This window comes from Ictidomys tridecemlineatus, chromosome 6 (genome assembly GCF_052094955.1).
Source record: "Ictidomys tridecemlineatus isolate mIctTri1 chromosome 6, mIctTri1.hap1, whole genome shotgun sequence".
In the NCBI taxonomy this organism is placed as follows: domain Eukaryota; kingdom Metazoa; phylum Chordata; class Mammalia; order Rodentia; family Sciuridae; genus Ictidomys; species Ictidomys tridecemlineatus.
Window position 1 is genome coordinate 158,639,237 of NC_135482.1, and position 24,042 is coordinate 158,663,278.

At 34.5% G+C, this 24,042-nt stretch overlaps 1 protein-coding gene and 1 non-coding gene across 6 annotated transcripts in view; one reads left to right on the plus strand and one right to left on the minus strand.

The window, feature by feature from the left end:
• The window catches only part of Tsc22d1 (TSC22 domain family member 1), a 114,443-nt gene that overhangs the window by 45,566 nt on the left and 44,835 nt on the right, over positions 1 to 24,042 (minus strand). The window lies entirely within an intron of this gene.
• Positions 23,601 to 23,674, plus strand: Trnag-ccc (transfer RNA glycine (anticodon CCC)). Its single transcript has one exon. It is a non-coding gene; the product is annotated as a tRNA-Gly (tRNA).

The following is a 24,042-nucleotide window of genomic DNA, read 5'->3' on the forward strand; positions in this document are numbered from 1 at the left end:
CATCACCAGATCTGGCTCCATCAATTTTTTTATTAAATATTTCCTTTTTTAGTTGTACTTGGACACAAGACCTTTATTTAATTTATTTACTTGTTTATTTATTTATTTATTTAATGTGGTGCTGAGGATTGAACCCAGCACCTCACACGTGCTAGGCAAGCGCTCTACCACAGCCCTGGCCCCCATCAATTTTTTTTTTAAAGGAAAAAAAACTTCACTTATAGTAGTGACATCAATAAAAATGGCAAAGTAGGAGGTGCCAAGAATCCTTCCTCCAGGGAAAAAATTTATCAGAATCAACTTTGTAAGAACTCTGGAAAATAGTAAAAGGCTTACAGCAAGCAAGCAGATACTGAGTCAATAAAGAAGAAACATGAAAACTGTGGCATTTTTTACTGACCCTAGTTCAGTGGCAGCCCTGACAAGGCAGCCCACCATATGGAACTCTAATTTCTCCTTCTGTAGGGAGCAGAGCAGAATTTCTCAAATAATCTGTTTGAACCTAACTGGAGACAACCTGAAGGACTGAAGAAAGGTGTCTACCTTTATTTCACCCAACTCAGATTCTCTCAAGGCACAAAAGTAGATAAGCAGGAGACACTCTTCAAAAACACCGAAAAGGAACAATCTACTGTCACTTGAGGCAAAAGAATAACGAATGCACACAAAAGATAGTAGAAAGCATTATTTTTTGTTTTTTAACAAAAATGTACAAGTAGTGCAAAGAAACTAAAAAGTATGGCCCATTCACAGAATAAACTTTTGGAAACTTTCCCTGACACTGGACTTAGGAGTCAAAGACTTTAAATCAACTGTCTTAGGTATGCTGACAGAGCTAAAGGAAACCCTGGACAAGGAACTAAAGGAAACTAGAGAAATGAGAAATACAGAACGTCAGTCCGTAAAGAGAAATGAGAGAGAGAGAGAGAGAGAGAGAGAGAGAGAGACAGACAGACAGACAGACAGACAGACAGACACACTACAAAAAAGGAACCAAAGAGAAGTTCTGGAATTGAAAATATAACTATTGAAATGAAAATTTCACTAGAGAAGTTCAATAACAAATTTGAGCATGGAGCAGAAATAATCAGTGAGGTTGAAAATAGGTCAATTGAAATGATCAAGTTCTGAGTAACAAAAGGAATGAAGAAAAATGAACAGACCCTAAGAGACTTGTGGAACACCAGGCAGAAGAAAAAATCAGTAATCTTGAGGGATAGGCATGTGGCTCAGTGGTAAAGCACTTGACTGGCATGTGTGAGGCCCTGGTTCAATCCCCAGAACTGGGGGGAAACTTAGGTCAATCGAAATTATTATGTTTCAGGAACAGAAAGAATAAAGAAAAATGAACAGAGCCTAACAGACCTGTCTGTGAAACACCACCAAGCAGACCAGCATACCCATAATGAGAGACTCAGAAGAAAAAGAGAAACAGAAAGACTCTTAGAAAAAACATTTGCCACATGAGTATGTCAATATGTAAATCAATGGAAGTGTAACTGATGTGATTCTGCAATCTGTATACGGGGTAAAAATGGGAGTTCATAATTCACTTGAATCAAAGTGTGAAATACGATATATCAAGAACTATGTAATGTTTTGAACAACCAATAAAAAAAAAGAAAAAAAAACAATGGCCAACAACTTCCCAAATTTTATGAGACATGCATCTGTACATTGAAGAAGCTCACTCAGTGAAATCCAATATCAAAGAGACCCATATCAAAACACATTATAATTACACCATCAAAGACTAAGAGATTCTCAAAAGCAGCAAAAGAAGCAAGGGACCCTCAATGACATAATAGCCAATTTCTCAGACAAACCCATGGAGGATAGAAGACAGAGAGTGACACATTTAAAGTACCAACAGGAAGCCAGGTACAGTGGCATATGCCTATAATCCCAGTTAATTGTGAGGCTGAGGCAGGAGGATGGCAAATTCAAGGCCGGCCTGGTATATATTTAGCAAGACCCTGTATCAAAATAAAATAAAGGCTGAGGAAGAAGCTCAGTGGTAGAGTGCTTGTTGCCTAGCATGTGCAAGCCCTTGAGTTCATTCCCCAGTAGTGCCAAAACCAAAACCTGGTCAAATGAAAACTCTAAGCATGGCAAAACCTCTCCTTCAAAAATAAAAGAGAAATTACGTGATACCTGTATAAATAAAAGCTGAAGGAATTTCATTGCTAGTACATCTGCCCTGAAAGTGATGTTTAAAAAGTCCCTTAGGAAGAAGTGAAAGGACTCTAGATAATAGCACAAAGACATACAAAGTAATTAACAACATTGGTGTAGGCTAGGGGTATAGCTCAGTTGTCAAGCATGTGGGTTAGCATGCACAAGGTTCTGGGTTTGATCTCCAGAACCACATTTTTAAAAAGGAGAAAAGGAAGAGAAGGAGAAGGAGGATAAAGAACAACAACAACAACACTGGTAAAGGTAACTAAAATATACAAATATTAAAAAGTCAACATTATATTTTTGACTTGTAGCTTTTTTCTAAATGAATGAGAAAAGACATGTATAAAACAATAATTATAAATCTGTTAATGACCATACAATGTAAAAGATATATTTTGTGATAACAACATTAAAAAACTAGTGGAATAAAATTAAGAATCCAGAAATAGATCTATACACCAATGGAAAATTGATTTCAGAAAAGAGTGTCAATACCATTCAACCAAGAAAGAATAGCTTCTTCAACAAATGATGACGGCGTAACATGCAAAATAACAACGCTGGATTCCAATCTCATACCATATACAAACTCGAAATAGACCAATAACCTAAATATCAGAGCTACAACTATTAAATTCTTACAGCAAAACAGAATACATTTTCATGACCTTGAATTTGGCATTAGATTTCTAGATAAAATGCCAAAAGTACAAGCAAAGGAAAAGTAGATGAGTTTAACATCATCAAAATTAAAACTTTGTGCGTCAAAGGACACTATCAAAAAGAGATAACCAATATTTTTGAATCATGTATCCAATAAGGGGCTTATAAATATATAAAGAACTCAATAAAAATATAAAAATATAGTCTAGTTGAAAAATGGGGCAAAGGATCTAAACAGACCTTCTGGGTATATCCCTAGGTTTGGAACTAAGATGATACACAAATTGCTAACAAGCACACGAAAGATGCTCACTCATCATCAGTGATCAAAATATGATACCAAAAAAAAAACCACACAAAAAAAAAAAACCTAAACCACATGATACCACTTTACATCCACTGGGATGGCAAAAATTCAAAATATAGCAAACAAAAGTACCGGTGAGGATGTGGAAAAATTAGAACCTTCGTAAATGGCTCCCGTGTAAAAGTGGTAAAGCCATTGTAGACAACATGCAAAAGAATGTTCCTGAAAAAGTTAACATAGAATTACCATGCAACAGGCAGTCAAACTGTTATATACAAATGTTCATAATAGCTTTCATTATTCACCATAGCCAAAAGGTGGAAACTCAAAATGTTCATCACAGATGAATAAATAAAATATAGCATATACCCATATGGAATATATAATTCAATTATATGAATTAATGAAGTACAGGATGATGTGGATGACCCCTGAACTCACCTAAATGAAAGAAGACAAAAGAGAACACATGTTAATGGTGCCATTCACATGAAATATTCAGAATAGGTAAATTCAAAGAGACAGAAAGCAGATAATATTGTTTGCCAGGGACTGGGGATGGGGTGAATGAAGAATTGCTGCTTAATAGGTTTGTAGTTTTTTTTGGAGTTCATGAAAATTTGAAAAAGGTGGTAGTTACACAACATTGTGAATGCACTAAACACCACTAAATTATACAGCTTAAAGTGGTTAATTTTATGTAGCTTACGTTAAATTGAATTTCACCTCAATCTGAAAAGAAAACAAACACAAGCTATGTCACCTGAATCAGAAAACCACAAATTATCTTCATTTTTTTCCATCATCCTTTGCATCTTGTTGGACAATGTGCAAAATTGATTCTATCTTCACTGTAGAATGCAGTTCTCTCCCACTCCTTTTCCTTGTGGCTGTTCCTGTCTTAATCTATCCATTAAAAAACCATCACTTTAACCTACTAATATCAAGTTTCCAACAAATCTAATCACATAAATTCCCAATTCAAAAAAATCCATGTTTCCCTACAACTTTCAGGACAAAGCAGAGCTCCTATTACAGCACACACGTGCACACGCGCACATACATACACACAAATTCTTCCCTGTTCTATCCTAGCCCCCTTCCTACCCCTGTGCATGAATTCCTGTGATTTTTTCCCATTTCCCCTACTATATATAAGGCCTACTCTTTCTTCTTCAAAGATCTATGTTAAGGTCTCTGTACTTTCTCTTCCTGGGAGATCTTTTCCCAAGTAACTGTCCTAAAATTTCAACTAAATGTCTCATCCTTCACAGGGAATTATTCCCAAGTTTTCACTTCTTTATTTTTTACCCATACCAACCATTTCTGAGAGCACTTTTCACACTATAATATACTTGGCTTACTTTCTTAGTTTTATAATCCCCTAGTAAACTCTAAAAGCAGGGGACATGACTTGATCATTATTTATATCATTTATACCTAGCTCCACAAATGTTCATCCATTCATTCTCTCAGTGAATCAAATGTAAAATATTTCAGAGATCTGTTCATCTTTGGTTATGTGACCATTAAGTCTTCATGACTGGCCAATATCTAAGAGAAATTAGCAGCAAAGTTTTTGCAAAATGGTCTATCCTCAAACTAATTAAGAGCTTTTAACTTGATTAACACATTTAATATATGAAAATATTTCCTAGTCCTTCTTACTAAAAAACAGAAAACGGACCTAAGTCAGTGTTAAAGAAATATTTTTAAAATGTTAAATAAAGCCAGTAAAGGCAAAATCCTTAGTTTTGAGATGAAAAACCTAAATATAAAAACGAAACATTTTCTCCCTCACTGGACATAAAATTGTTTCAGTTTTTAGAGTTAGATGTATAGTAACACACACACTTCTGTACCATATTATCTACCGACCCCTGGGGCATGCCACCCAGAGTTCTATATAGCTCCTCAAATCATCTGGTTGGACAATATACTAGAAACTATATACTTTCAGGATATTTTTCAAAGAATATATTCTCCATTTTTTCCTTTTATCTGCAAATGTTTTGACAGTCTGAATTTCAATGAACCCAAGAGAGCCAGAGATGAGCTAGAATGTATCTCTAGACTTCCTTGATGGCCAGGGATATGTTGATATTTTGAAAAAATATAAGATTTACAAATATTTTCTACAACTGTGTTTCTAAGATAACTATAATTATATTTTCATTATTTGTGTGGTTAGTCTTTAACTGTTTGAATCCAATCTAATTCTGCCCACTTTACAGTATCTATAGATTTTACACACTGGAAGATTAAAGTACAGCTATTAATCTACTTTCTTATAATCAAGACTGATTCTTCCTGTGGCTATTTCTTCTGGACCCAAAGCACTTTCCTCTTTTTTTTCAGATAAATATGTTCTCAATACCAGAAACTCTTGTGATTTGCCTACATAATTCATTTGCTTTTATATCTTAAAGGCTTATAATTGGTTAATTATTATTTCCATCTTGCACTGGCTGCTAGAAAGCTCACAGCTAATTTACCCATTTCTAGACTTCCTCATTTGCAATATATTATTCTCATTCTGAGCTCTGTATTATGCTTTTCAATCTTTTTAATTCTTTTGCCACAAAATAATTTTGTCATGTTGGATAAATTTTGGTAAGTTGTCTTTTGCCTCTTCTGGAAAGTAATCCTTTAAAAAACCTCACATATATACTTGACTAGTTATTAGCCAGTCTGCTTCTGGGCTTCCAAGTGTAATAGAAGCCAGGCCTAATTAATTTATTTCACAGCTGTTCAACAATCCTTATATTCATTCTCTGTTGACTATATATCCATTCCCCTGTATAAATCATTATGAACAATTTTTCTTTCTCTTTGAATCATCACAATTTATTTCACTGCAAGCAGGTAACATCTCTAATAAAATCTAGAAATAACAGAGGCAATCAGTTAAACTCCCTCACTCACCCTGAAGTTCCTGTGATGGGAACCAAAGGGATAAGGATGCCAAACACACAGGAGGCAGTAGGGGGAAGTTAAGTAGGTAGAAAAACAGAAAACAATGACAGGCAACAGTTAATTATTAGGCAAGTGGTTGGCACGAGGGAGTTTCAGCATGAATTTACAGACAGACCAACAGATGGGACCTTGCAAATGTCACCCATCAGAGAAAGTCAGTCCAAAGACTTGGAGTTACAAAGCCAGGACTCCTCAAAGAGTAGTAAAAGTAGCCCAGTACTTGAAACCGGATTATAAGGTGGGAAACTGATGATTGTAATACAGCAGTGTACCAATCATATGCAAGATAAAGCATCAAACCAGCAAAAGCTACCCTTACTGCTGAACCCCACAGTATTGGGTTGGAACTCTTCAAGTCCTCCCTAAGAACAGAGTTAGTCCCAGAGGCTGGGATCAGGGAGGAGTGAGCATACTAGTGAGGTCACGTGGTTCAGATGAAAATGATCACGGCAGTAACATGCAAGATAAATTGCAGGGTAGTGACCCTGAATGCAGGATGACAAACTAATAGTGTGCTATTTAAAAATAATAGTAAAATAAAAATTCAATAAGCTTTTAAGCATATTTCCTGTACAAAGTCACAAAAATCTGCAGATATATTGAAAGTATATGTGTGTAAATGAGTGGCTAGGAAAGAGAGAAAACATGAATGCTAACCTATGAACTTACAGTCCATTAAAATGGCTTTCTCGGGCTGGGGATGTGGCTCAAGCGGTAGCACGCTCGCCTGGCATGCGCGGGGCGCTGGGTTTGATCCTCAGCACCACATAAAAATAAAATAAAGATGTTGTGTCCACCGAAAACTAAAAAATAAATATTAAAAAATTCTCTCTCGGGCTGGGGATGTGGCTCAAGCGGTAGCGCCCTCACCTGGCCTGCGAGGGGCGCTGGGTTCGATCCTAAACACCACATACAAATAAAGATGTTGTGTCCGCTGAAAACTAAACAATAAATATTTTAAAAATTCTCTTTCTCTCTTTCTCTCAAAAAAAATTATCTCTCTCTTTAAAAAAAATGGCTTTCACAAAGTCACCAATGGTCTTTATACTCAACAGCCAATTTTCAACACTTAATCTACCTAAAATTGCACTCACATAACACTGTACAGCAAATTAAGTGTCTCCCTACAACTTGCTTTTATATGCAACAGAAAAGATGTGTCAGTTTACGAATTTCATGTGTAAATTGTTTAATTTCCAGTTGCCACCTCAAGAACACAAAAAAATGTTTTAATATATTTGTAGATTCAGATGACTTTGCTATTATTTACATGCTAAGAAGCACTTTTTTTTTCCTATGTGTAATCCTCCTTTCAAATGTTCAGTGCCTTTCTGATTGATGATTAATTGTTGATTTTTCTGACCCCATTTGGTCCCAGAGACAGAGAGTAATTGGATATTTGCTTAAGATGGAAAATACTTGCAGACAGCCTTTATTTGATATTTCTCGCCGGAAACCCCTTTACTCTAATTAAATCCTTTTTTTCAGAATCCAATGATACCTAAATTTTCAGATCTTGTTCTGTGTGATTTATTATGTTAACTCATCTTATTCCTTAACTAGGATTCCTCACTGGAATCATGGCACACAGGAATGATCTGAGTGGCTGTTTTCTTAAATCTCCCAACAATGGTCCATTACTGGTGCAATTCCAGAGCCACAGGAAAAGTCAATTCATTCATTCAATAGATGCCTCAGGTCATTGGGGCTTCATTTCCCCTTGAAACCCCAGAAGAAAAGCCACAAGTCACAACAATCCCAGGAGGGGGTTATGTTATCACCCCAATTTGAGTGCTGAGCAAACTGGGTCAGAGGTTGAGTTACTTGACCAAGCTCACATAGCTAGTACTTGGGGACCAGGAGTCAAATCAACCCTGTTACTATGAATCTACTTAGCTTTTCTTCCATCTACCATCTATACCTTATGACCTAATCTTTAAAGATCTGCTCTTTTAAAAACTTTATAATTATTTAACATGCATAAGTTTGTAATTACAATAAAACTGCCTGCTATTTAAAATAAGGATCACAATAAACTTCCCTTGTATTTCCACAGTGCTAGGATTACAAAAGACATCTGGAATTTATTTAATTGGTCATTGCAACTAATAATAATAAAAAATTGAGAAACAAAGAGTGAATTCAAACAGGTGTGTCTAGCTTAATTAATATAAACCTCTAGCCCAAATATAGTCATCAACCATTAGAGATATGCTAATATGAGTACACTGAATAAAATGAAATCTGAAGATAAAATATGGATAAGATATACAAAACAAAAATCTATAATCTATCCTTTCAAAGTTATAGAATACTAATATGAAGGTTATTTCAGTAATTTTACTTTCTAATTCCTTCTAATAATTTCTAATGTTCTTATGCAGATATTCTAAAGTACAAAGAAAAACCGCAGGACAGAAAGATGATGAAGATAAAAGTCTTTAGAAATCTGCTGGGGCTCTATTTTGGAATCCACAAATCTAGATTAAGTTAACATGGCAAAGAGAAAGAAAAACAAATTATTTCCACCAGAACTCAAGGATACCATACATAAATACCTTTGAATTTTCATATAGTTGCCATGGTTAATAGGTTTGCCAATCATCCAGTTGCCCCAAGAGTTTTCTTCAATTTGGGATAGAGGGAGAGCAAGTATAATCTAGAATATAAAAATCTCTCAGTACTTCCAACACTAACGCAGAGAAAACAGAGAAGTTTTCAATAAAAACTTCTCAGTGTTTCAACATGAAGGTTGTAAAGACAAACGAAACAGAAGACTTGGCAAGTTGATGAGTAGGTCACGTGTGAATATTTCATCACAATTAACTTGATACCTTCTCTCCTCTTAAATTCCAATCCATTGCAAAACCAACTTTATAGATTCTTGGATATATCTTTTTATTTTACCTAGAAATAATTAGAATACTTTGATATTAAAAACATTTGCAGTAAATTAATGACAAAATTGAATATATAAATTAAATCTTAAAAGGCATATTAACATAAAAAGATGTTAAATTTAGTTTTTAGCAATGTTAAATATGCAAAATAATATACCCAGGGTTTATCTGAAGTAATGTGAGAGTCTGAGTAATGGGTTAATTGGCAAAACATAAACTTCAGAACATTGGGAATGGCTCTGTTAAATGCTTTAGAACCTCCAGGGGAGAGGAAGCTACTTTATTAGATATTACCAAATGAAATAAATATTTTAGCACATTTAGTCAGGTTTTTGCTTACTGGTGAAAATTCAGTTTTTCTTCTCTTTTAAGAGACTACTTGAACCTGTATATAATGGCTATTTCTTCCCCCCTTTTCCATGGAAATCAATCATTATTCAATATTTAACTTACTACCTAGTTTTTAGAGCTTTCTTAAGTCCCTATTAAAATTTTTGAGCAAATTTATAAAAATAATTTAAATGAAATGTCTAGCCAATGATGTTTATCATTTCTTCAAAATCATATAAACAAAACTAATACTCAAACTAATTTCAAATATTTAAGATTAAAATATTAGTACCGTAATTCATGTCAGTACCATAATTCATAATGTATTCAAGTTTAATATATCAAGATCACCAGCAAATTTTAATCCTGAACATCTCTTCTTTCATTCTGAGTTACTAAAAAACTCTATTAAGTATATGGTAGAAAAGCTAAATGCATAAGTTTAAAATCCCAGAGTGGAGCTCAGAATGAGTGTGCTTGAAAGAAAAACTATACAAGAAACTGGATAGTTCTGCTCTGGAAAAGTTCACTTAGAAGGTTGTCTCCATTACATGACAAAATTGTTGCCCAATATGATTCTTAGTGTTTTGGGACATTTCTGTAAACACCAAAGTTTCTGTCTTATGTTTTAGTGTTCAAAGGTTCACTATTTCATCATCTTTGTATAATTTTGTTTAAAATATATATATATTTTAAAACTACACAGATGTTTTTCTATCCAAACCATATAATTAAACAAGGAAATAGTACACTCTGCTATTAAATTATCCGAGAAAAACTCAGTGACCTCACTTTATGACTGCTGAAATTACTCTGTACAAGCTTAAACAACCTATTTCAAAACCAAAAGCAGCTGTTATTGGACAACAGAGCTGTTCAATAAACTTCTATCACATTCAATAAATACTTAAGGAATGTCAAGTATGTATTAGGCACCATGCCAGATTCTGTAGAGGTATCCAAAGAAAAAGAATAAGAAGACAGTCTCTTCCCTTAAGAGCTATGGAACAGCAGAAAGCTTTTATTAACATGCCAACATCTCTATAGGACTGAGCAGCACCCTAAGTATTTTTAAAATAAATTAACTTATTTATTCCTCACAACAGTGTTGTGATATAGGTATTATTACTGCTTCCAATTTATATACATAGCCAGCTCAAGGTCCCACACTAGCAAGAGGTGGAATCAGGATGTGAAGTGCAGGCACTCTGGCAGCAGAGCCCACATTCTCAACTATTCTGCCCTGCTGACTCTCCAGCAATAAAAAAGGTAGGGCAAAGTAATAATGAGGGGCAACTTTTTAATAAAAGAATGGGAAAAAATGCATTAAGTTTCCAAAAGAATATATCCTATCAGGTAGAATGTGATTATGGTCCCAAAAGGGTTGGTGAGTTTCAGGGGAAGAGTAGAACAGGAATTCTGGGTAAAGGAGATATGTAAGAAAAGGGGGTTTTGTTAGGTAGTACGTTACAAGTTTGGTAAGAAGTCAGCTCAAAGGGAACTCCAGGGAGCCACTGAAGATTTCTGAGCTTGTTACTGAGACAGCATGTTTTAATAAGATTAATCAAATGGCTGGGAAAGAGGGAAGTGGGTTTGGATGCAGGCTGACTGATAAGATTTCTCACTAATAATCCAGTCTTAACAGCCTAAACCTTGAAGGAGACAATGGGGGAAAGGAGAGAAGAACAAAAAGGCAAGATATACTTACAGAATCTGATAATTACAAAACTGGAAGCCTGTGTACACACTGCATGCAGTGTCCTAGGGTCTAGGGGTTCAGGGACAACCATCTGGGAGGCATGAGAAAATGAAGTAAAAAATGATGAGGCTGTTGAGCCTGGAATACTAGAAAATCAGGGCAATCATAAGTAAAACCTAGAAGCTTCGGAAGAAGGATCATCTGAGGGAGTTGAGCTACCCAGGCCAGGGTGATGGAAAAGATGGTGAAGACGAGGACCTGAACCCAGGGTTCAGGGTAAGGTGAATGAAAGGAACACAACTAAAAATGACCTTTACATACCAACATGCAACTCATGGCAGGAAGTGTAAATAGCCAAAAAAGGGAGAGAAAATAGCACAGGTAAGAAGAAAATCACAATTAGTCCACAGTCAAAATAAGGAAAGACCAGGCTTAGAGAGCACTAGGAAGGTAAGAAGTCAGAGTTAACACTTTAAAATGCTGAAGAGAGGAGAAATAATTCTTTTCAAACTTTTATACTCAAATACTTTATCTTAAATGAAATGATTTTTTTTCAAACTTACAAAGTCTAATCATGTAGATATCAATTTGACATCCCCTAAAATCAGTGCAGGAGAATAATTTAAAGTACACAAGATACTGCAGAACTGTAACTCCTCATACAGGAGAAAAAAAACAATGGGCTGAAAATAGACACAGCCACAATATAAACAAAATACACAGCTCTCTGTAATGTGCTTTCTTTTTTAATTAGGTAAAGACTTCATAGCAAAACAAAACTGCATCACTTAATGAAACAGAAGACTCACAAGACTTCAAAGAAATGTCAATCTTGCCATCAAGTCTGCTTCCCCAGTTCATTCTTTTGCATTCATTCTCCCTAACCTTCATTTTTGTTCTCAGAGCATCAAATAGCTCAGCATCATAGGTGCTTAGCATGGGGGAAGGTACAGGCGTAGTGATGACAGCACAGAGGGAGTCAGAGGAAGCTTCCTAGAGGAATTACTCAACTTTGAACTTAAATGTATGAATAATATGGACCAATAAAATATATGCCCAAAATGCGTATAAAGTACTCAAATCTCATCTACACACTTAAGCCATGATAAATTTGTAATGAATGAAACTTAAAGCATGATGGTGATAAACAGCACTTGCAATTAGAAGAAACTGACGAATGCTTTGCTTTTTATTTCAGTACTATTAATGACTGGGACTTCCTACTCTTCATATATTAAAAGAGAAATATGAATATTTTTCTGAGCTCACTAAATCATTTTAAGTTCAGTTAACCTTATAGGGATATTAAACAGTAGATGATAGTGAATTTTTGAGATTCACGTGCAAACTATATTAAACTTGAAGTCAGTTAGCTGGGTTAAGAAAGATACTAATGAGCCCATGGTTCTTATGTTTATATGTTCGACCAGCTTAACTTTTCCACGATAGTCACATGAAGGATTTAGTAAGAAAAAAGGAGGGAGGGACAGAAGGAGAGAGAGAGAGGGAGAAGGGGAGAGAGAGAGAAAATAAATCAGTATAACACTGTTATCTGGGTAAGAAGTCACTTATCAACACACTCCAAGATTCCACTCTTACCCCTCTAATAGGTTTATGCACTTCACAGTGATCTTTTTAAAAACACATTCAACTCTACTGCCCCAAATCTAAGCTTCAATTAAAATCTTTCGATAGAGTTCTATTAACAGCTCTATTCAATAGGAATCCACCTCTCATACTGCACTCTAGCACCGGCCTCTGTTTGCTCTTGCAACACCACTTCCCCTTCCCTCTCCTTTATTGCCACCCAGGCCTCCCTTCAGTGTAGCTCCTTGCCACACCAGAGCCTTTGTACCTCCAGGAAGCTCTTCTAGTAGGAAGAGCTAGAGAAAGACACAACCCCCATCCCCATAGATAAACACTTCTGAGGAGTGACCTATCTCCTCAAAACCAACAACCAAAAGCCCTATACAAAGCTCATGAGGTCCCATGTGATAAGCATGAAGTGGCAAATGAACATCAACCTTGACAAGATAATAAGTTTATGGAAAACTAAAATGGAACTCGAAGGCATATTTATTGAATAAAGAAATCTAAATTATTAGTAACAGCTCCAGACCCAATATAAATAGGAAATCTCAGCTTTCATACCCAGGCAGTGTGCTTCAAAAATATCCAGACAAGTCAAAATTATCAGAAACAAAACAGTAACCAAAAGAATGGCTACTATAAAACTACAGGCAGCAAGGGGGAATTCTGAAGCCAACATTCATACGCAGGCAGAGGAATCAAAATGATCAGAAGGTAGGATGGTGACAATGGCGGAACCTGAGTACACTTAAAGCCACTGAACTATACACTTAAAAACAGGATGGTAAATTTTGTTATGTATATTTTATTATTAATTTTTTAAAAAGAAAGGGTAGGAAAGTTTTGATACAGCTTTACAACTGAAAACCTGGGTCTCTTCACCTTGAAAAATAAGAAGGGTATGATCTATTCCCACAGTAAAAATATACTCACTAAATTATATATTAGAACTAAAGGAGCAGAAGAGGAAAGTTGAGAGTAGAATTTATACTTTTGTTTATCTTCACTAATAAGAAAACCAGCGTTACTAAAACAAGATATTATTTTCACTTGTCAAACTAGAAAATTTGGGGAAAAAAAACACAAAAGAAAAGAAATCTGGGCAAGAGAAATAAGTACTCTCTTTCGTTGCTACTAAAAGTGTAGTCAAGGCCCTTTCAAAAAGGAACTTGTCAATGTATATTACAAAGTCTTTTTAAAAAAGCGCCTATATTGTCCAGTAAATTTCACTTTTGTGAATTAACCCCAAGAAAACAATCCTGGATGCATAAAAAGATTAATGCATTAATATGAACATTCATTAAAGCACAATGTATAATAAGGTAATGGAAAAATAAAATTAATGTCTGGCAATAAGAAAATAAAACTCATATTTTTCTATAGCAAGTAAAAATGTTTCTGAAGAACTGTGATAACATGGAAAAATATTAAGTTATAAAGTTGTATATTCCAGATATAATTTCAAACATTTCCAAACAACATGAACAAAAGTCTTTGCCTGGAAGTTGACTTGCTTTTCTACATCATATCACTATAATGGAAGAAGGCATTGAAATATGATCAATTTAACAATAAACTAATATTTACAACAATAAATTTATATTTTGGAGGAGAGAAAAAAGGAAGCTATGAACTTCATAATAACATTCACCCAGCTATCTATTTTTACCATTAAGCTGTTGGTACTCTTCAGGTCAAGATCTTATTTCTAAAATTTAGAAAACAACTGTTTGACATATAGTAGTTGTTCAATATGACCATCTGAAAACACCTACTCATCTAAATGACCAGTTTTATAAACAAAAAGAAATGCACACACACATTTTTTAAAAAAATAGGAACCATCTGAGTTTAAAAAAAAAAATCTTAAGATTCTGTGTAATAGTATTTGATGACTAAAAATAAATGCTACCACCAGTTAAGTGCTTTTTTAAAAACGTCTTTAGAAAAAGCAGTAGAAACAGTTTCATGATAAAGATAGGTTTTAATTCTAACACTTCAGAACTGATTAGATTTGACTGGATACACAGCTTGTCAAACTATTTGGGTAAAGAGGAGCAGTCTAACCAAAGGCCAGAATTAGAAACTTCTATCCCCTAACATAGATATTCTCAAAGTTCTGCCTTCAACTTTCTGCTCTTCTTGTTCTACACATACTTCCTGGGTAACAGGTCTACTCTCATAGCATTAGTTATCACCATTAAGATGACAACTCCCAAATCAATACCTTCATTTCAGAACTTTATCCCAATCTTCAGGTTCAAATCTGAATGTCCACGGGTCAACTCCACTTCACTGTGTTCCAAACTCAACGTGCTTAAATGTTAAGTGTTTTTTTTGTAAACTTATTCTATATTCCCTATTTCTGGAAACCAGAACCACTTCCCACATAGAAAACCAGGTCATTCTGACCCCTTTTTCCTACATCTATATTCATCAGAAAACAAGACTTAGAAATCCCTAAATACTTCTTAAATGGACCTCTTCCCTTCTATTTCTAAAGCCTCTATCCTGACTCAGGTCCACATTAGTTCTTTCCTAAATTCTGAAATTGCTTCTAGTTAATTTTTTTGCCTCCAGGCCTAACTCTCATCAGCCCTCCTCAGAGACCAGATACAATGTCACTTCTCAGGTAGGTCCTTTCCAGACCAGGTCACACTTAACAGTAATGGATCACACAGAACTCCTCTACTCCCCTGTCCTAACTCTTATGTAATGCTCTTGTAACAGTTGTTTGCCCAATTAAGTCAGCTTCTGCACAAGTGAAGGGTCTCTATCATGTTTTGATTTACTTCATCTAGGGCTTGATTAAAATAGCTAACTGTATAGGACCTAATACATGACTGACAGCACTGATTGCCTCTACTTTATGTATTACACACATGAACCTACATACTTTTTCAAATGTAGATTCTTCTTGTGAATAGCAATTAATTTAAATCTCATTGCCTATAGTGATACTTGTTGTACATCTTATTAGTCACTATATAAAAAATACACAAAGATCTGTGACTTTCTCTGGTACAAGTAATAGGTCTTCACACATAGAAATATGGAGATAATTGAATTAGGAATGTTTTGATTGTAAAGATGACAGAATAAATGAGTAACGGAAACTAGCATTTTTATTCTGTTACTTTGTTTGCCTAACATTATAAAATATTTAACAATAAAAAGTACTCTAGAAATAACATGAATTGACTAGAACACATATCAGCTTATAAAACCTGGCTGTGTTTTTTTCATTTTTATTCTGAATTTGTGCAAACCATGGGAACCCCTAATAGTAACAACTACAGGCATCATAAACGATTATCAACTAATGCTATGATGAACCACAGGAGAGACTCTTGTCTTATCTCTTCCAGCCTCTCCTTACTTTGTGCTTGAGTAGGATAATTAAGGCCTTTAGAAGAAGAAAATTCAGATGACAAATTACTTCCATAAGCATGAACAATCCAAAAACACCAATTAAAAGTTTTTGATAGATGATGGCCCTTGAAGATAACCTACACTAAATTCTATCAATATAGTAGAAAAGTTTGGGAAAGTGCCTTTCAATTTGTGAGTAGCTATAGTTAACTAAAATTTCTGGCAACTCAACTAACAAGGTAACTGTGAATAAAAATACTACAGTTTCTATTACTCATTAATTCTTCCATCACCGCTACATTCAAAACATTTGAAGGACATTGTAATTCTAAATATGATCTGATCATCTGAAGAAAATATAAATTATTCATTAAATGTTATTAGAACAATTAGGAGCCATCTGGAAAACAAAACAGAAAACAAAAGTCAGATCCATCCAGACACAAAAATAAACCCCCAAAGGGTCAAAGATGTATGTATATAGAAAAAGCAAAACCAATAGTTAAAAGTAAATGTATTATCATTTCTTTATAACCTTGGGGTGAAAATTCTTCCTGACTCAAAAATCCTAATCATGAAAGAAGGTTCTAATAAATCTGACTGATGGGCACAAAATTCCACCATGAACAAAATCAGAATGTCAAACTGGAAATATATTACTACTCTATATATCATTAACAAAAGACTAATTCAAGCAAAACAAAACGTAGCAACACATGGAAATAAAAAAATAAAACATATATACATGCATACACACACACCTACATATATGCTTAAAGTCACTTAAAAATGCAAACTACTCTAGGTATAGTTTTCATAATACTTTAATGACAATAGGAAAAGGGGCATTCTCATTCAGTGCTATTAATGTCAAATTGGTATAATCCTCATGGAGGACAATTTTACAATATTTGCAAATTCTTATTTGAGAATTTAACTTTTGAAAATACATATACAGATAGGAAATGACATATGGACAAGGTTGCTGATTGTAGTATTTTCTTGTAGCAGCAAAAGAAACAACCTACATTTTATTAGACTAAGGGAAATATGGTATATACCTACAACTGTTAAAAAAAAAAAAAAGAGTATATATCATGCCGGATATGGTGGTGCATGCCTATAATCCCAGCAGCTGAGGAGGCCGAGACAGGAGAATCTCAAGTTCACCAGCAAGGGCAAGGTGCTAAGCAACTCAGTGAGACCCTGCCTTGAAATAAAAATACAAAATAGGGCTGGGTATGTGACTCAGTGGTTGAGTGCCCCTGAGTTCAATCCCCAGTACCTGCCTCCACAAAAGAGTACATATCAAGAGGTTGTCTAGCAACAATGTTTAGACTACCAAGAAATATTAAGTGAAAAAAAAAAAAAAAAAACTAAGGGGCAGACAATCTTTGTAGAGTGCTATCATTTGAGAATATTTAAAAAATGAAAAATAAGAATACAAATTCTTAATTGCTTGAATAGATATATAGAATACCTAAAAGAACATATTAATCTTAACCCAACCTGTCTAGGGTTAGGGTGGTAAATAGTATTTGGTAAGTTTGGAACTGATTAAGAGTAAAACTTTACAATATGTAACACTGCAATTGTTTTATTTTTATTTTTTTTAAATACCTCACTTCAAATAAGCAGTGAGCTTCACAGAGGGAAAAATAAGGACATTAATATGAATAAATCCTACACTTCTAGTATTCTAAGAATAGATAACACTTTTCATGTTGTCGTCTATAATACTTCTTGAAATAGATGGTTGAAACAGAAAGTGAGGTTGATTTTAGTAAAATTATGTCCCCTTTCCCAAGAGCAGTTTCTAAATGCTTTAGCTAGTACATAATAATCCTGCAGTAATATGCTATTTTATCTGCAGAACTTTAGCATCCATGTTTCTTGATCTTCATAGTCCTAAATATATATTGTTATGAAATCATTAGCAATACATCTAAAAATTAAACATCCAGAACACAAAGACAAACATCTCTATTTTTCAAAGTTAAAATATTTAAAGATATGCAATAACCAACCTAGTGCTTTCAACATTTTGCAACAACTTGGTGTATGTTACTAACAATAAATAGCTGCATTACATTGGGAAAGGGCTTAGTCTTTATTCTTTGGTTTAAAAAAAAATAGATGACATTTAAAACAACAACAACAGTACAGTCACATGGTGCAAGTCTGTAATCTCAGCAACTTGGAAGGCTGAGGCAGGATTGTGAGTTCAAAGCCAGCCTCAGCAAAAGTGAGGCACTAAGCAACTGAGACCCTGACTCTTAATAAAATACAAAATAGGGCTAGGGATGTGGTTCAGTGGAGAGTACCCCTGAGTTCAATCCCCAGAACACCTCCTGCCCCCCAAAAAAATCCAGTATAGTGAAACTAAATTTCGACCATTTATAAGTAAATACTGTTGGTAGTAATAAAGGAAAGATTGAAAATTGTTTAATACATAAGGGGACACTTTTTTTTAAATGTCTTTGCCTATGACATTTGCTAGGTTGTTTCCAAATAAAACATTGCATGCATGTATGTGAAATATAAAAGAAGTTTCATTGATGAGGTTAAACTCAACAGCAAATTTCTCCTTTAATAAGTTGCTCATGTGTAACTTCTGACCGAGCAGCTACTTTAACTATACGGAGATTCTCAAACTTACAGAGGTAGCAACTCATAAAAACTACTCAATAAAATCATTCAGTCACCGGCAAATTATTACAGCAGAAAAACTAAGTAAGTGTGCATTTAATGTTCCAGGATATCATCAACATGGTTAATTGACTGAAGAATCAGGATATTTTGAGTGAGGGGTATGGCTAAAACTATTTTTCCCTTATACCATTTACTAGTTCTCCATTGTGAAAACCTTGAAAAAGTTGTTTAACTTTTAAAAATGGGCTATGGATTTTTCTTTTACAAAGCAAAACTCTTCTAAACAATAAGCACACTGAATTTCTTTATAGGAAAGGTCTGAATAGTTCATAAGAGAGTTAACTACTTCTCTAGAGGAACTTCTTATGGGAAAAAAATTTAAAAGCTAGATGTTTAAAAACATCTATTTGAGACTTGATCTAAAAATGCTGAAAGAGTAACTTTTTAAAACCTCATTTGCACACTTGAAACTTGAAAAGAGAATTTTTAGCCTGTTTCAAAATCTCCCAAAAGACATATTGAGTAGGTTTTTAATCTATTTCTTAAAATGACAGAAATTTAAAACCTTCAAATTAGTAGCAAGTCAGAATGACTTAGGGAAGGTAAAAATTCCCTGGCTGTGTACCACCAAAAGTCTCTGCATATCTGTATATTAAAACTTCAGGACCATAAATTAGAAGCAGGACCATTTGAGTCTGTTTGTCTGTGAACTGAAAGTTCTAACAATCATGAAATGTGTCAAATGAAGATGACCTCAGAATAAGAATCCAATTGCTGTCATAAAGTATTTAACAAAGATTTTAAAAAATAATGAAGCATGTTATAGAGATGCATGTTTAGAAATCAATTGTTTTGTGCTGAAATGTTAATCTTAAAAATCCTCTTATATCTGCACCAAAATATGTACCTAGATCAGCACTGAGCTAAAAACAACTACTTTTGAATTACTAAGGTGAGCAATAAAATAAATTTCTATAACAGATGTGGCTCTCCTATGAATTTTAATTTTCTTATCAAGCAAACTTATGAAAATAATAAGATAGTGCCTAAAACACAGCCAATAAAGAGTAGCTACTTTTTCAGAGAAAAAATTAGAATCTGCATATAAAACTCTTCAGCTCTACTGTTACAACAGAATATACAAGAGTTCAATCTTTTGGATAACTTATTGGTTATAGGTGCTTTTGGCAGACTGGACAGAAAAAGGAAATCTGTATTTGCCAAAACTGATTTGCTGTATTAAAAACTGTATTATAGGACTGGGGTTGTAGCTCAGTGGTAGAGCACTTGCCTAGCACACGTGAGGCACTGGGTTTGATACCCAGAACCACATAAAAAATACTAAATAAAGGTATTGTGTCCATCTACAACTAAACAAACAAACCAAAAACTATTATAGGCAAATGAATGTAATCTATTAAAATAAAGGTTTTGGAATTTAGTCTAATTAGAAAATATGCATAAATCATGTCTCCATTTATATAGCTCTATATCCATGGCTAACATTAAGAGTTCACACAAAAGTGATTGCTAAGAGGGGGTTGTTGGATTGTGGGTTTTTGTTTTTTTGGTACCAGGAATTGAACCCAAGGGCACTTAACCACTGAGCCATGTCCCCAGCCCCTTTTTATATTTTATTTAGAGACAGGGTCTTGCTAAATTGCTTAGGGCCTCACTAAGTTGCTGAGGCTGGCTTTGAACTAGCGATCCTTCTGCCTCAGCCTCCTGAGCCACTGGGATCACAAGCATGTGCCCCCATGCCTGGCTAGACTGTCTTTAATGCACAAAATCTTGCAACTAAGATACCAAAGTTCTAGTATCATAACAGTTCATATGAAAGGTAAAGAAAGGTAGGTCTGCTATTTTAAAATATTTGGTATTATAAGATTGTCTTAAATGCCTCTTAAAAGATTATTGAAAAAAAAAAAACTAAGTTCACTATTAAGTCACATTTTCCATGAAAAAAAGTCTTGGGAGACATAACACTGAAAGAATGCCAACAACTTAATATTTGATAGATGGTCCACTTAAAACATTTAATAAAAATTACTTATGAAAAATTATAGCCTATTAATAAATCTTTTGAAATGAGGTGATTAATTCTCTATTTATTCAAAGATACATTTTCTCAAAATAAACTTACCAGTACATCATGAGAAAAAATTTTAAAAATAGCTCTATACTGCATGTACTTTTTGCTCTATAAAAGACATTTTACTACTATTTGATTACTTACAATAGTTTGTTATCCAGCAATGTATTTTGGCACTACCTATGCAGAATAAAATTGGACGGTAAGCTCATAATTGCCACAAAAGTGCTCTGAAGAACAGTGAGATAATTCAAACAAGAAAAACAAAAGAAAGCTAAAATGTACATGACTTCAAAATGATGACTCATAGATAATGAGTATTTTATGTACTTGCAAAAAAAAAAAAAAGTGATTAGTTTATTCCAACTACCAAATGCCAGACTACTAAGAGAGTTTATTATTCAGACCCTAATAAAACAGGCCCTAAAATTACAAAAGTTTTTTTTTAAATAGAATTTTTAAATTATTCTCTGAGAAATTATATAATGTTAAATGGCAAGATGACTTTGACTTTCCATTCTAAATTTCTCTATTGTAGGCACAAACTGAGTCAAGACAAAAATTAAATCTGTTACAGAAATGACTTCTTCCCACCCATAGGAAAAGTACAGAGAGGCCCTCAACCTGGGAATGAAAACGGGAATGCTCACAGTGGGTAATTTTCCTAAAAAAGAAATATGAGAATATAAGTTAATGAAAAAAAAGAGCAAGTCAGGCAAACAAGTAGTAATTCACTATTCACTACTCTAAATTTAAAAATCCTTGTGATTTTTTAATCAAGAATTTCTCTCTCCAAGTGGTATCCCAAGTAATTATCATTTGAATTTAGAAAAGTTCAGAAAGTAATCAAACCTACTAGAATCAAATTAGTTAAAATTAGCTGTATTTTCTTTGGAAAGTTAAAAGAAGTTTAATTTTTCATTTTTTGAAGACCTGAATAATAGAATCGATAAGGGCCAATAATTTTCTTAAGATGTCAGAGTCTACAAATGGGAAATATTCTGAATTTTTTCCCTAAATAACATCTTTTACTACCACTAGAAAGCAGGAAGCTAGGGGAGAATGTTACATTTTGAATTAACTCAGCTCTTATTATTTTGGTGGTATTGAATCAATTCATGGGTATTATATCACTGAGCAATAACCAAGCTCTTTTATTTTTTATCTGATTTTGAGACAGGGCCCTCACTGAGGTGCCCAGGATGGCCTCCAACTAGCAATCCTCCTGCCTCAGCCTCCTGAGTAGCTGGGATTATCATAGGCATGCACAAGCATGCTAGGTTTCATTGACTTTTAAAGAAACCACTTGACAATATTATTGTGATCTTCCACTGATTCTAAGAAGCACATTTTATCTTCCTCACATCAGGTTTCATTCTCCCAGTGGTTATTTTTTTGTCACTTTTACTTAGTAAGAATGAGTGGAATCTTAAGATTTGATGAAGGGATTAAGCCCGAGGCTTGATAACTTGGCTAATAAGCATTGGCAAACAGAAAGTGAATGCAAACCCCTGGGTTTCAGGGAGTTTTAGCTAGAGGAGAAATGGCACACAAAAGTATAAAACCTAAATGACTACAGAGAACGATAAGATATGTACTTGGCATAGTGAGAGCAAACAGGGTAGTGACCTAACCTGTTCAAGAATTTTACCAAAGGCCTCCTGAGGTAAGAAAATGAGCTACATAAAGAAAGTGAGACACACCAAAAAGTGGCCCAAGGTAAGCTTGTAGAGGTAAAAAAGGAGTAGACCTCAAGAGTTCCACAAAATTTATGAGGAATTTTTGTCTCTATTCTTCCCATGGATCCTGAAAGCAAGGGGAGGCCAACTGAATATTTTAGCCAAAGGGGTAGCATCATTAAACTTGTGTCTTAAGAAGCATTGCTCAGGCCATACTGTGGAGAATGAATTATTTGGTGCAAAGATATACACAAGGAGACCAATTAGAACTGTTATACTTTAAGCCAACAGATAATGGACCAAGCCAGTGTCTTAACAAGGAGAAGAGACAAAATGTTGAGCTATTTGAGACAAAAACAAAACACACCAGGACAGGAAGATGGATTAGAGTGTACAAAATAGATATTTAGGATGACACCCACTTTCCAAGCATGCATAACTAAATGCATGAGAGTAACGTTTGCTAAAATGAGAAATGCTAAAGGAAACCCACATTTGAGAAGGCAGAATAATCTAAATTCATAAAACATGTATGAAGTGCTCTCAGGACAGCCAAAGATGTTAGACCCATAAAGTTGGACAGTATTATAAACTTGAGCCATCTGTATGAAGGTTATTAACGTATAGCATATGTAGAAATGTCCAAAGAATTGTCAGATAGTAACCAAAGTACCAGACTGAGAAACTCCCTATATAAAAGCCTGGGTAGAATGAGATCAACAGACTAATTAATAATCTTAATAGCACTACTGGAGGTTGAAGCAAGGACAAGTGGTCTGAAGGAGGAGGGGAGGAGGAAGAAATGGAAATTTTTTGAGACAGTGTCTTCCTAAGTTGCTAAGGCTGGCCTTGAACTTGGGAAACTCCCACCTCAGCCTCCCAAATCACGGGGATTATAGGCATGAGCCTCCACCCCTGGCCTAGAGATCAGCTTTTAAATTGGGGAACATTAGAGTAACAGGGAGGCAATAGCTAAAATTAGATATAAAGTCCATGAAAGATTTTTTTTAATTGGAGAGATTTCATATTTCTATGGATATAAGTATACAGTTGAAAGAAAAAAACTAAATATGAAGGAATAAAAATCTTAACATATCTAAGATAGCAGAGGTGATGAGTTATACAGCACAGGTGAAGTTAAAAAGAATATATATTGGGCTGGGGCTATAGCTCAGTTGGTAGAGAGTTTGCCTCCCATGCACAAAGCCCTGGGTTCAATCCCCAGTACCCCACACACACAAAAGAATAGATGCTGAAGAAGTTAGACTTATGTTTGGTATCAGGAGAATGAACAAAGTCCCTTTCCATGCATTCTAATTTCTTTGTAAAGTTGAAAGTGTGACATGTGTTGAGAAAGTTATCATGCAATTTTAGTTACATGAGGCCTTTAAACAGGAAAAGAAATAACTTCATGTTTACTGCAGTGCCTAGCACATAGTAAATAACTTTACATATATTAGCCAATTTACTCCTTAAAATACCCCTGGGAATAGGTTCAATAGCCTTTTTACAGAAATGGAAACTGAGGTACACAGTTTAAATGACTTGCCCAAGGAAAGTGGCCGTGCCAGATATTCAAATCCAAACACTGATTCTAGAGA